Source organism: Carcharhinus amblyrhynchos, chromosome 6 (assembly GCF_965287045.1).
Source record: "Carcharhinus amblyrhynchos chromosome 6, sCarAmb.v2.hapA, whole genome shotgun sequence".
NCBI classification, from domain to species: Eukaryota; Metazoa; Chordata; class Chondrichthyes; order Carcharhiniformes; family Carcharhinidae; genus Carcharhinus; species Carcharhinus amblyrhynchos.
The window spans coordinates 19,222,951-19,238,210 of record NC_137329.1 but is presented as its reverse complement, the minus strand read 5'-3'; the positions used below and the strand labels follow the sequence as shown (position 1 = coordinate 19,238,210).

The window sequence follows — 15,260 nt, the reverse complement described above, 5'->3', positions numbered from 1 at the left end:
CATTTTAAACATCATATTTCACCGATGGCCCACTCACTCTTGCATTTCTCTGTAATAGGAACGGTTGATATTTGGCAAAACTATGAACAAATGCAAAAAAGATTCTTTCTAACAGGCAGGAATGTGATGTATACACTTTTATTTCAAATTTTACAAATATCAAATTCATTAAAGCCTATGTACCCTGTTTAAGTCTGCGCAGGAACAGTATTTACTGGGGAGTGGAGGTGCCCAGCCCCTTGCTTACCCTGAGCTGACACTCTTGCAGGAAGGAGTAGACAGCGAGCAGGTTACTGAGCATTCCAGTACTTGGCCGTTGCGCTCCAGCACAGATTGAACCAGTTCGAGATCTGGGCAAAAACTGGTGGCTTTGTTCTCTGGCAAGGCTAACATTTGAGAGGTGGTGGTGGGAGCAGAAGTGACTTGGTACAGATTCAAACATTTGAAGCTCTGTTTTTGGCTAGAATTGAACCTACTGATGATGAATATGACTGTTTGATACCTGCTTCGGTCTGGGCTTTACATTGAAAGAAAAGTGAGAAGCAACATCACACGTCAAACATTACAGAATATGCTAAAAAAGGCTTGCATTAAAATGCTACATTTGGTTAAATTGCCACTTGTTTCACATACCAGTGGTTCCCAACCTTCTGCAGTACAACTGACCGGGAAGCATTCTTGCTCTTTTGCTCTTACTGCCTCCCATCAGGTGTTTTGGAAGGACTTGATCTTTGACAAGTTTATAGATGCACCCTCCATGGCCATCAAGAAAACAGAGCTCCTGGACCAGAAATAGGGGCACTACCACTGCTTCAGAAATCCTCCCTTTGATCTTGATAGTCTTATTGAACTAAAATCGATTATTCAGTCTTGAGAGACCCCTAGCCTTTTGGGAGAAGTGATTTCCAGATTACCACTCCCTTTTGTGTGAAGAAAACATTTACTGATTTCACTGGCGTTTAAGTGGCTGTGCTGTGAAATTGTGCAACGTTACTGAAAAAGTTAGGAACCACTGATCTGTTGGACTGGTGGGGGTTAATTCATTCACAAGTATTTCCTGTGATTTCTTGTGATTTGAGTGAAGCTGTTGTGTGTACTCTGCCCAATAGCAAATACTTGGTTCGTTGGCTGCTGATAGAATCACTACTGTGCAGAAGGAGGCCATTCAGCCCACCAAGCCTGCACTGACCACAACCCCACCCAGGCCCTATTCCCATAACCCCACATGTTTGCCCTGGCACTAGGGTCAATTTAACATGGCCAGTCAACCTAACTAGCACGTCTTTGGACTGTTGGAGGAAACCAGAGCACCCAGAGGAAACCCACGCAGACACTGGGTGAATATGCAAACCCCACACAGACAATGACCTGAGACCAGATTTGAACCAAGGTCCCTGGTGCTGTGAGGCAGCAGTGCTAATCACTGTACCATCCCATCCTGAACCCGTTGAATGGTCTAAGAATGGGATAGCTCATATTTCTAATAAAAAGGGGGTATGGGGAATAGGTGGGGAGGTAGATTTGAGTCCAGGGAGCGATCAGCCATGATCTGATTGACTTGAAGGGCTTCTGCTCCCATGCTGCTGTGAACCATTTTCTTGCCCGTTTTGTTTTTTTCATCAGTGGTGGTTTCCCATCACTTTCCACAGTCAGGAGGTGTCTCCCAAGTTTAGTTCAGCCGAATGGAAAACAAATCTGTGTGTTAGCATTATTTTGAACAATATGCAAGGGAGGCAAAGGGAGAAATAGCTGAGGCCTTAACAGATATCTTCACATCCTCTTTAAACATAGCTGAGTTTCCAGAGGACAGGAAAATAGACAATGTAGTTCCCTTGTTTAAGAAAGGAAACAGGGACGATCAAATTATAGGCCAGTGAGCCTGACATCAGTGGTGGGGAAGCATTTGCGAAGGTGCTGAGGGTCAGGGTATATGAATCTTTGGAGGAAAATGGACTAGTTAGTGACCGGCAGCATGGATTCGTATGGGGAAGGTCATGTCTCAACAACTTGATTGAGTTTTTTGAAGGGATGACAAAAAAAAAATTGAGGGAAGGGTTGTGGCTGTCGTTTATATGGACTTTAGTAGGGCCTTTGATGAGGTTCCACATTGCAGACTGATATAAAAACATGGAATTCAGGATGGGCTGACTAGATGGATGAAAGACTAGTTTGGTTATAGAAGACAGAGTAGTGATGGAAGGGTGTTTGTCAGAATGGAGGTCTGCACTAGTGGTGTTCTGTAGGGATCAGTGCTGGGACCTCTGTTTAGTATATATGTCCTGGAGGGAAATGTGTGTGGTTTGATTAGTAAGTTTGCAGATGACTCGAAGATTGGCGGAGTTGCTGTTAGTGCCAAGGATTGATGTGGGTATGCCGGCGTTGGATTGGCGTACAACTAAAACCTGGTGTTGTCAGACTTTTTACAGTACCAAGGATTGTCAGAGGATGCAACGGGATATAGATTGGAGACTTGGGCACAGAAATGTCAGATGGAGTTTAATCCAGTCAAATGCAAGGTGATGCGTTTTGGAGGATCAAATTTAGGTATGAATTATACTGTAAATGACAAAACTCTTAGGAACATTAACATAGAGGGATCTGGGCATGCAGGTCCACAATTCCTTAAAAGTGGCAACACAGGTGATGAAGGTGATTAAGAAGGCAAAAAACATGCTTGCCTTCATCAGCCGGGACATTGAGTACAGGAATTGGGAAATCATGTTGTAGCTATATAAAACCTTGATTAGGCCGCATTTGGAGTATTGCATGCAGTTGAGGTCATCACGTTGTCAGAAGGTTGTGGAAGCTTTGGAGAGAGTGTAAAGAAGGTTCACCAGGATGGTGCCTGGTCTCAAGGCTATGACATGAGGTTAAATAAACTAGGATTGTTTTTGCTGGAAAAGTGGAGGCTGGGAGGGAAGACCTGATGGACATCTACAGAATCATGAGAGGCTTAGACAGAGTGGAAAGTCAGAGGCTTTTTCCGAGAGTGGATGTTACAAGGGGGCACAGTTTAAGGTGAGAGGGGGAAAGTTTAAGGGAGATGTGCGGGGGAAGCTTTTCACATACAGAATGATAGGTGCCTGGAACACACTGTCAGAGGATGTGGTGGAAGCAGGCATATTACCAAGAGGCATCTGAATGGGTACATAAATATTGAGGAAATAGAGGGATACAGACCGAATAAGGGCTGAATGTTTTTTAGTTGGGGCTGCTTCTTTGGCGCAGGCTTGGAGGGCCAAAGGGCCTGTTCCTGTGCTGTACTTCTTTTTGTTCTATGCTAGCCAACTGAGCCAAACAGCTCTCCATATGATTGATACTGGGGGTTTTGCATAAATTCTTTTGTAATAATTTTAAGTTATTTCATTGTTTGGCATTGTTTTGGCGAATGCAAGACAATAACAGGACTATATTTCAGGATTTCTATTGTCTAAAGGTACAATATTCTAATGTTTATAATTTGGAAAAGTGATTTCTTTACTCTGCTTTGATTTTGTTTGTAGCCATTAAACTAACTTCTGAGTATTTTTCAAACTGAGGTTACTTAGACACATGATCAGTTAGGATTTTCTTTTTGACTGTGAATGCCATTACTATGCACTACTTTGTCTTCATATCTCCATGTATATTGTTGCTCAGATTCACTAATGTTTTTAGTTTGGATCTTGTAAAATTGTTTGTTTGAACTAAGTTTGCAAAAGGTGTTCTATAAATACTGATCAGTGTTATAGATTAGCGTAACTTACAAAACTGCCTGAAATGTCTAGTGCTTAATGCTGAAGTTGAATTTTTTTCTGTTCCATTATGTGAAAAAGATGTTTTGCACCAATTGTACACTTCCATTTCTCAAACTCTTGCTATACTGCAGTTCCCATTTCTTCCTTGCAGGGCAGTTTTGTAAATATCCAGGTTGATATTTGGGGAGGTTGGGTGGGGGGGGTGGTGTGGAGAAATCTGGAATAGTGTAAATGATCATTTACAGAGGAGCAGATTAATCAAGGACAGCAAGCATGGATTTGTTACAGGAAGATTATATCTGACTTTTTTTGAGAAAGTAACAAGGAGTGTCAGTGAGGGTCGAGCAATTTAATGTAGTCTGCATTGATTTCAGTATGGCTTTTGAAAAGGTCCCACATGGCAGACTAATCAGTAAATTGAGGCTCAAGGGAAATTGGTATGTTGGATCCGAAATTGGCTCAGTGACATGAAGCAAAGGTCATCATTGGGAGTTTATTTAACTTGAAGGCTGTTCCCAGTGGGATTCTATAGGATTCAGTCAGGGCCCCTTGGAGTTCATAGTATATTTATTTATTACTCACAAGTAAGACTTACATTAACACTGCAATGAAATTACTGTGAAATTCCCCTAGTTACCACACTCTGGCATCTGTTTGGGTCAATGCACCTAACTAGCATGTCTCTCAGACTATGTGAGAAAACTGGGCACCTGGAGGAAACCCACGCAGACATGGGGAGAATGTGCAAACTCCACGCGCACAGTGACCCAAGCAGAGAATCGAACTCGGGTCCCTGGCGCTGTGAGGCAGCAACATTAACCACTCTGCTGCCTGTATATCAGTGAGTTAGACTTAATGTACAGGGTGTGATTAAAAAGCTTGCAAGTAAAATGAAAACGCGATGTGTTGATTGATTGTGAGGAAGAAAGCTGTAGAATGCAGGAATATACGAATGGACTGATCGGGAGGGCAGAAAAATGGCAATTGCAATTCAACCCAGACAAGTCTGAAGTAATGCCTTTGGAAAGGATAAACAAGGTAATGCAATACACAATTAATGATTTGATTTTCAGAAGTGTAGAGTAACAGAGGGACCTGGAAGTGTGTGTTGACAATTGGTGAAGAAAACATGAGATACTTTTAGTGGCTGAGGCCTAGGGAAGGTAACACTAGAACAGTGGTTAGACTAGCTAAAATGTTAACACTTCTGCTCATCATGTGAAAGGAATAATGTGATCACACTAGAAAGGGTACAAAAATGATCCACGAATGTGTTGCATGGAATGGAGAATTTTAGTTGAGGAAAGATTTGTTTTCTTTGGAATCAAGGAGAATGAGGGCAGATTTAATTGAGGAATATAAAAATTGAGGGACCTAGGTAGTGGTTAGGAAAGAGGTCAGTAATCGAGGGCTATAGATTTAAAGTCATTGCAAAATAATTGGAAGAATGTTGAGAAGAAATTGTTTCACCTAGAGGATTTTGGGGTTCTGGAACTCACTGCCTGAAAGGATATGAGAGGCAGAAACCCTTACGGCATTTAAAAAAAAATTCTTGGGTATGCACTTGAGAATGAATAGCACATCAGCTGCAGGTGAAGATCTGGAAGTTGAATGGCATCCTTTAATGCATTAAATCTTTGTGTTTCTAAGACAGATCAAAACTGTCAGAGATGAGAAACCAAAAGAGAATGGAGAATTTTAGTTGAGGGAAGATTTTGTTTTCTTTGGAATCAAGGAGATTGAGCGTACATTTAATTGAGGTATATAAAAATTGAGGGACCTAGGTAGTGGTTAGGAAAGAGGTCAGTAATCAAGAGCTATAGATTTAAAGTAATTGCAAAAATTTGGAGAAAGGGTTATCCGGACTTGAAACATCAGCTCTTTTCTCTTCTTGCATATACTGCCAGACCTGCTGAGATTTTCCAGCATTTTCTCTTCTGGTTTCAGATTTCAGCATCTGCAGTAATTTGCTTTTATCCAGTTATTTTATGTCAGATATGAGATGTGCAGCTTATGGATTTGATTTAACAAGTATTTAAGAATATGCTACCAAGAAAATGCTAACCAAGTAATATTTTGAAAAATAGTTCTAAATAATGATGGAAAATTCCGACATTAAATCAGAATTTTAAAGGAACACTATTGAACGCTCTTTGAAATACTACCACATGGAAACTGATTTACTTTGTTGGAAAACTGCAGGTATTAAAAAAGAATATTTGTTAAAATTGTGAAGCCATTACATACGCTGCCTATTCTTTATACCTGACCTGACTTATGTATTAAATTTAGGAAAGAGGGCTTTTTGTTGATGAAGCAAGTTAAATATGACAGGAATTATTGCTGTATCGTACTTTGAGTGGAATATGTCACCACAGTTAAAATTAAGCTGTTAACTTTTAGAAAGCCATTTTTAAATTACATTTAATGTTTTTTGACCTCAATTTTGTTTGCAAAAGTCAAGATTTGTAGTGAATTTATTAGAAATTGAACATTTAAAATGCTTTGTTTAGCTGGACTGAATGTTCTGGCTATAAATTTTAAATTAGGAATTCCATGTGGTGTTTTGTGATCAGCAGCACCATGATGCAACAATGTATTGGTATTTAACTGTTAAATATGGAAATATACAAATGTGTTTAACATCTGTGCTTGTTAAGTGCCAGTTGGAACAAATCTCTTTTTGTAAGTAAGGATGTTTAAGACGTTGGATTCAGATTTTCTGTGCTGTTCATTCTTTTTAGTGAAACAGTTTTTTAAAAAACATTTACCTTTAATCCGGGTGACTGTTATCAGTTGTACCACTTACGTATTTTAGCAGTTTAGTACTTGGTCTGCCATAATATTTGTGATGCTTGATGTGAAATTTTAACTGGTGACTGCGTCTGTGAAGTACTTTGGGATATTTTGAAACGTTCTGGGCATTATATCAATGCAAATTGTTAACATAGTAAAAAAAATTCTGAAGCGCTAGTAAAAACTTAAGGTGTATTGTACTGTTGGAGGTATAATCTTTTGGATGGAACTTTAAATTGAGGCCCTGTCTTCCCTCAAGAGGACGTAAACGATCCTATAGTGCTATTTAGAAAAAGAGTGGTGAAGAACTCTCAATCCATTTTTTAAGATGCTGATTATCTGGCTATTATCACATTGCTGTTTGTGAAAGTTGGCTCTGCACAAAATGTCTGCTGATTTTCCTGCATAACAGTAGTGACTATGCTTCAAAATACATAATTGGCTATAAAGTGCTTTGAAGTCAAGTTTGTGTAAAATGAAAGGTCAGTAGGAAAGAATTGGAATGATTGAGATCTGGGATGGATGAAAAATTCAGCAGCAGATGAGCTGATGCAGGCATGGAGATGTGTGATACTGCAAAGGTGGTATTGGGTGGTTTTGGCAATGGTGTGGATATAGTCTAACTGTCTTCACTTTTTTTTAAACTTATCATTTATGGAATGTAGGCACTGCTGGCTGGCCCAGCATTTATTGCACATCCCCAAGGGCATTTGAGAGTCAACTCTGGATTCCTCTGGATCGAGAGTTACATGTGGACCAAACCAAGGAAGGATGACAGATTTCCTTTTCCAGAAGGTATTAGTGAACCAGATGGAATTTTACAACAATCAACAATGGTTTCATGGTTATCATTAGATTTTTAATTAATTGCAGATTTTTATTGAATTCACGTTTCACCATCTGCCATGGTGGGATTCAAATCCAGGACCCCAGAGCATTACCCTGAGTCTCTACCAGTCGAGCGACAATAACACTACGCCACTGCCTCCCCTAGCTTAATTAGATTAGTCACAGGTGCACACACACACACACACACGCAGCCCCCACAACCCTGCTTCACGGTATTCCATAATAATATTGGAAAAGAAGATATTTCTTTACCTTTATCATTCTTCCTATGCTGTCTGATATTTTATTATTTGATGGAAACTATGGTGCCACTTCAGATTCCTTGCCAACTAACTTATCCCAGTGCATTTTTCTCAGTCTGTGCTGCCTGTGGTAAATTTGCTACATTTCTGAGGTTTCCTTTCATGGAGTCCTTGAATCTTAATCTGAATCTTCTTCGCAGGCAGTCTCCAAGTTTAAATTATGTACACATTAGGGATTTAAATCATCACTCATAACTTCACATTTAAAAAAAAACCCATCCTGAAAGTTACAAAGCCAAAAATGGACCAGACAGACCCAAATCCATTCCTTGTTTGCTTCAAAAACCAGCTTCAAATTGCAATTGAATCTAATTCATGGTTCCCACAAGAGAAACAAACAAGATCCAAGCTGACAAGATACCATTTAAGACAATGTGATAGAATGCTACGTATGCTAGCAGTATAATTTATAAATAACGAAAGGACTGAAATAGAAACATGGCAACATTAAGGTATCTTGCCGACTGCATTTGACAACATTTACAGCATTTCCAAATCTTAAGACACATTGCTATCTGTGAATCCAGCTGTGAAACATCTGCATGTTTTGAATTTCCACTATTTCTGTCCTTTCGTCATTTATAAATTATACTGCTAGCATATGTAGCATTCTACCACATTGTCTTAAATGGTTAATAAATCACTTCCTCTACCTTTTGGCTAAGATCAAGCATTAGTTTGAGCTCAAGATGGTGTGCAGTGCCTTATCTTGTCAGCTTGGATCTTGTTTGTTTCTCTTGTGGGAACCATAAATTAGATTCAATTGCAATTTGAAGTTGGTTTTGAAGCAAACAAGGAATAGATTTGGGTCTGTCTGGTCCAATTCCTGAAACTGTCATTGCACAGGGTCAGAATTTCCATCCAATGTGATTGAATCATGAGTTAAAATAGTTCCATTTCAATGTTTAAAATAACGAGTCATTTTTCTGTGGCATCAAATCATGGGTATTGTATCACTAGGGTATATCTTTATCAATAAAATGTTAATGCTTTAATCAAGATTAGTCCATTTTTATAAACATGCCATCAGTCAGGACGATGTAGAACAACATAGTTTTGTAATTTAACAGAGCTGCAGAGAGGCTTTTGAATAATATAGTGGATGCTTTCAGTTTATTACCAGTTTCTGTGATAGAATGCATGCCCAACAAGAACTTGCATTTACATAGCAGCCTTAACTATACAGAGTTCCAAGGCACTGCACAGAAGCGTAATCAAACATATTTTCACAGAGCCACAGATGATATTAGGACAGGTGAACAACAGTTTTGTCAAAGACTTGGTTCTAAAGAGCATCTTTAAAGGAGGAGAGGTACAGAGATGGAAAAGTTGAAAGGGAGAATTCTAGAGTGTAGACCTAAGCAGATGAAGGCATAGACACCATGATTGAGTGATTAAAATTGAGAACACTCGAGCAATTTGAACTGGAGGAGCACAGAGATCTTGGAAACATGGTGGGGCTGGTCGAGGGATGAGGTCATGCAGAATTTTAAAATTGTAACTAATGTATTCCAGCAAGCGCAGAGTTGATGGGTAATTGGGTCTTGGAGGAAGTTACGATATGGAAAACAGGTTGTTTTAAATCATTTGTTCAGTTGATCACAAGCTAAGACTCATCTTAAAGTGAAAGATTTTGATGCCAAAATGATGCCTTCTGCAAATTTGAATATCTAAAAGTTTTTTTCCTAAGTTATTCCCTTTTGCTTTCTATAATATTTACTTGAAAAAGGGGGACTATTTGAACTGGGGTGACATGAGGTGTTCAAAATTATGAGAAGATAAATTAGATAGAAATACTGTAGGTTGTTTCAAGTAATTGTGGAGTCTATAATGAAGAGATAAATGTAAGTTTATATGCAATGGGTTCAGAATAGAATCAGGAGAAACTTTTTATCTCATTGTGAGGTGCTGGCATGCATTAGAACAGATTTAAGCAATTACTATGTCAGCATTTAAAAAAGTGATTTGTGGTTGAAAGCAAGGGGAATGGTGGTAAGTGGAATTAGGAGTCTTCTTAGAATAACTCAGGGCATGGATGGGTACATGGTACTGGGATATTATAGTTATTACCGAAACTTGGCTAAGGAAGGGACAGGACTGGCAGCTTTATATTCGAGAGTACAGATGCTTGAGAAAACATACAACAGGTGGACAGAGTGGTGAAGAAGGCATTTGACATGCGTGGTTTCAATGGTCAGAACATTGAATACAGGAATTGGGATGTCTTGCAGTTGTGCAAGACATAGAAAGGCCACCCTTGGAATACTATGCACACTTCTGGTCACCCAATTATAGAAAGGATATTAGTAAGCTAGAAAGAGTGCAGAAAAGATTTACTAGGATGCTACTGGGACTTGATGGTTTGAGTTGTAAGGAGAGGCTGGGTAGACTGGGACTTTTTCCCCTGGAGTGTAGGAGGCTTAGGTGTGATCTTATTGAGGTTTATAAAATAATGAGGGCTTAGGTTGATGGGCAACATCTTTTCCCAAAGGTAGGGGAGTCTAAAACTAGAGGGCATAGGTTTAAAGTGAGAGGGAAGAGATACAAAAGGGTCCAGGGGGACAGTTTGTTTTTTTTTTACACAGAGGCTGGTGAGTGTCTGGAACAAACTGCCAGAGGTAGTAGTAGAGATGGGTACAATTTTGTCTTTTAAAAAACATTTACACAGTTACTTATGTAAGATGAGTTTGGAGGAATATGGGCCAAACATGGGCAATTGGGACTAACTTAGTGGTTTTAAAAAAAGGGCGGCTTGGACAAGTTTAGCTGAAGGGGCTGTTTCCATGCTGTGAACCACTGACTGTGACTCTAAATATCAACATGATTTGAAGAGTCCATCTCTAAGTTGTAATCTTATATTATCATAACCTGTTGGACAGAGGAATAAGAATAAGTGAGGGTAGGACCCTACTGTCAAAGTTATTTGCATTGATTTTAAAGCAAAATGTGATGTGAAAGACTGTCTATCTCTTGAAACAGTCACTGTGGCATGCTTTAATTGGTGATACAAAGCAATTTTTGAAATATAATACATAGTAAGAACTTGCACTGGCCAGACTAGAGAATTTAGGACACTGGAACATCACCATCAACAACAGCAGCATTATTTCATAATGGGATCTGCATAGAAAGTGCTTTTAGTGTCTTGGACAAAGGAAGATAAAATGCATTCGGAACTATTTGTGGGGAGTTGGCATCTTCCAACTTCTGTGAATCTGTGTTGACATCCAGTTAATTTTATCAGCTGTTTCATGGCTGTGCAAATAGTGACTAATTTTTAAAATGAAATACTTAACATAATTCTTGTTAAAATTATAATTCAAGAATTTATTGAGAAGAATGAATAGTTGACGTGATTAAAAGTCTTTATTTAATCTTAAAGCTGCTGAATTTTTTTGATTTTGGTTGTAAACATGAGCAATACTGCTTTTAATAAAAGTAAAGTGGAACTGAGCCACAACAGATCAGCCATGATCTTATTGAATGGCGGGGCAGGCTCGAAGGGCTAGATGGCCTACTCCTGCTCCTATTTCTTATGTTCTTATGTTCTATGTACAAAAACAGAGATTCTAGAGCATCTGCATTTCAGAACAAAATTCTGTTGCTGCAATAACTTTTAAAAAAATTGTTCTTGTGGTTATGTATAGAGCAATTATGCTCATCTGTTCACTGGTGCATTTTAGGGAAGAAAATCCTTACCCATTCTGGTCTATTCACAGCGATGTGACTGACTCTTAAATGCCCTGTGAAGTGACTTACCAGGCCATTACGTTGTATAGAAAAATTGTGTTGTGACACTGATGCTGTGCTAAATTGAATAGATTCAGAATAAATCTAGCAGCTCAAAACTGGGCACCCATGAGGTCATCAGCAGCAGAATTGTATCTAACTACAATTTGTAATCTCATGCCCCAGCATATGCTCACACTACCATTAAACCAAGGGATCAATCCTGGTTCGGTGATGAGCGCAGGAAAGCATGCCAGTAGCGCACCAGGCATGTCTAAGTCTGAGATATTAATCTGGTGAATCTACAACCACAGGACTACAAACATGCAAAACAGCAGAAGCAGCATCCTAAAGACAGATCAAAGTGATCCCACAACCATCAGATCAGATCAAAACTTTGCAGTGCTGCCACACCCAGTTGTGAATGGTGATGGACAATTCATTCTCTGGTCAGCATATCAGTGCAAATGACAAGAATTTGCAAACATCTTAAGTCAGAAATACAACGTGGTTGATCTTTCTCAGCTGTTTCCTGAAGTCCCCAGTGTCACAGCTGCCAATCTTTGGCTAATTTGACTTGCTTCATGTTGCCTTCAGAATCAGCAAATCAGTGAATCTTGTCAAACATATCCTGATTGTTATGGAAGATTTGTGCTCCAGAGTTATTGCACCCCTAGCCAATTTCCTGTAACGGACTGTGAAAAATTGTCCAGGTATGCCTTGGTCACAGAAAGCAAGGCTAATCTAATCCAGCCAATTGCCATCCCATCAGTCTACTCTCAATCATCAGCAAAGGCAGGTATCATCAACAGTGCTATCAAGCAACATTTACACAGCATTAACCTGCTTGCTGCTCATTTTGGGCTCTGCAATGGCCACAAGATTCATTACATACTTGATTCAAAAGTGAAGAAAAGAGCTGAATTCCAAAGTGCAGTGAGAGTGACTCCCTTTGGCTTCAAGTATTTGACTGAGCCTGGCATCAAGGTGATCTAGCAAAATTTGAATCAATGAGAATTGAGATTGGAGTCAAACCTAGCTCAAAGAAAGATGGTAATGGTTGTTGAAGGCCAAACCTCTGCAAGAATTCTTTTAGTTTCCTAGATCCAGCCATCTTCCAAGGTATGAGAAATGTATACCTTTTGGCAGAATTCTGACTTTTCAATTACGGAATTCTACACTTAAAATTTTTTTTATGACCTCCATCTTTCTTGCTCCAGGGTCCTTTGCTTCACTTTACAGGTACATAATCCAGCAAGGTCATGTTGTATGGTTAGTCTGGACTTCTTCCTGCAGTAAATGAACTAACTGCATTGAATGTTGAAGACCAATGGGTAAGACCTGGGTAAGATGCTCTTTCAGAAAGTCAGTGCAGATCAGTGGGCCCAATGGCCTCCTCCTGCACTGTAAAGATTCTGTGGTTCATAATAGCAGTCGCAGCTACACCTACGCCACTTGGCCTGCAGTGGTTCGCCTTCACTTCTGCTATGGCAGTTGGGGACGGGCAACAAATGTTGATATTGCCAATGATGTTTGCATCTCATTAACAAATTAAAAAAAAACATTTGTCCCAGATTGTAGTCTTTATAAATTTCTGTTAGGATATTAGGATCATTTTCCTGGAGTTGCCAAATTAATACCTCTTCCTCTTTTTGAAAGGGGATTTGACATTACAACCCTCTAGCTTTCTGGCACCAAGCCCATATCTAAAGAGTGTGTGTTGCCAGAGTCTGCAGTTTTCACCTTGTGCCTGCTCATGGGACAATTTTTTTGTCAATAAATGGTTTTGTCTTTCTGGGAAGAGGGTGGTGGGAATAATACAGCAAAATGTCTTGTAATATTGCTTTGTTTTTTTTGGGTCATTCAGAGAATTACTGACCTTCAAGGAGTTGGACACCCACTTTCCTACTTTTCTTTGGTGATTGACATTAATTCTTTTGGTTAATCTGTTGATCCCCCCATCATGTGGAACAGTAAGTTAAAGAATGGTTACGAGCATGTGTCTGTGATATCTTGTATGCTATTCTTACAGGTATTATTGACAATTAACTGCCATTTGAGAAATTGACAAAAATGAAAGTCTGTGTAATTTCTCACCTCATGACCCGTCCTGTCCTTAAAGGCAGGAGTTAGATACCTTCAAGGAGCTGCTAGTATAAAAAAAACTCCCTCAATATTAGCTTCTATTCATCCCAGTAAATTTCTTAAGTAATTTTCTCACATGGAGTGCAAAACAATATAAAGCAGTTAAATAAAAGCAAATTACTGTGGATGCTGGAATCTGAAGTCAAAAGAGCAAGCTTTGACAAAGGGTCATTTGGACTTGAAACGTCAGCTCTTTTCTCTCCTTACAGATGCCGCCAGACCTGCTGAGATTTTCCAGCATTTTCTCATAAAGCAGTTATAAGTGTGCTATTCTGTCTTGCAAGCTTAAAAATAACAACCATGCTTTTGACCTCATTATTTGAGCAACGGCACAGGAAGTCAGTTTATGTATCTGAAGACAGTTGTCAATCGACTGTCTCCAATGTAATAACATTCCAATTATGAGTTCATGCTAAACTTTAATTTTTCAGTTACAGTAACGTCCTCTTTCATGACTTTCTTTGCATATTCACTTAGCTGTGTGAAAGCCTTTGTACATCAGATCACCCATTGCATGAGTAAATGTTTGCTTATCCACAATTTTTATCCATCTGATTCAGTAAAACTTGGGAGTGAGTGAAGGAACGATATACAGTAGCCAGAGTTAGAGAATGTTACTTAGTCATTTTTTAAATTAAAACATTTGCAATTATTTGTTAGGCTTTATGCTTGCCTACCAGTTTTGAGTTGATTCATGTCTTTTAAATGAGGATGGTCTCTTTTTAAAATTTTCAATACATGCCTTGGATATTAAAAGAGCAGATGAATCTGCAGTCAGATTCTTTTGTTACAACATTGAGCTCAAAGGCCCCCTTTCTGTTGCGCACACAATCTGCTGTATAGTAACTAACAAATAATGATGCCCTCTCCTTGCTAGAACCTGTCTAATTGGCTTCCATTGTAAAGCATGTTTATCATTCATGATTTTGCCATTTGCAAGATTTTGGGAAATATAACCCTGCCTTGAATGGCAGGACTTATTATAAGATGGTGCATTGACTACACCTTCAGTTGCATCGGTGATCTTTAAGTGTGTGGATACAAGTTTACACACCAAGTTACTTGGCATAAGATAAGCTGCAACTACATCAAAGTACCTGTTGTTTTGTAAGTTTTCATGAGATTCCCCTGAACTGGATTTCTGACTTTATAAGCAGAGGACCTGTTACCACGGATCGAACTGAAATCCTTGTACGTAGTAACTTCCTGAAATGATACTAGTGCCCTGCTTCTCTTAGGCTTAAAATAACTATGTCTCTTTGTCCTATATGGACATAGTAAAGCAACAAACTGACCCACGGAACCAAGATGATTATGTATAATGCCTGTATCCTTAGCACCTTGTTGTATGTGGCAAAGCAACAACATACTCCTGCCAAGAAAAAATACTCAACTTCTATATCTGTTGTGTACAATGTATCTTCGGTATCAAAGTCGTCAATAAAGCAGTCCTTTCTAGAGTTAGCATGCTAGTACCAATCAAACAAAGAAGGCTTTACTGGCTTTGGCGTATGTGCAGGATGGAAGATGGCTGCATTCCAAAGGATATGTCCTATGAAGAGATAGGCCATACCAAGAGACGGGCACCTAAAGTTCCAATTCAAGGAAACTGTCTGAGGAGATGTGAAGCCCTCTATCATGCATGACAAGTGGGAAGTTTGAGCTGATGACCAATGTAGATGATAATACTAACTGTGGCACG

General features: G+C 39.2%; 1 protein-coding gene across 3 annotated transcripts in view; it reads left to right on the top strand.

Moving 5' to 3' along the window:
- Positions 1-15,260, top strand: part of qser1 (glutamine and serine rich 1) — a 155,349-nt gene that overhangs the window by 13,398 nt on the left and 126,691 nt on the right. The gene's annotated exons all lie outside the window — the stretch shown is intronic.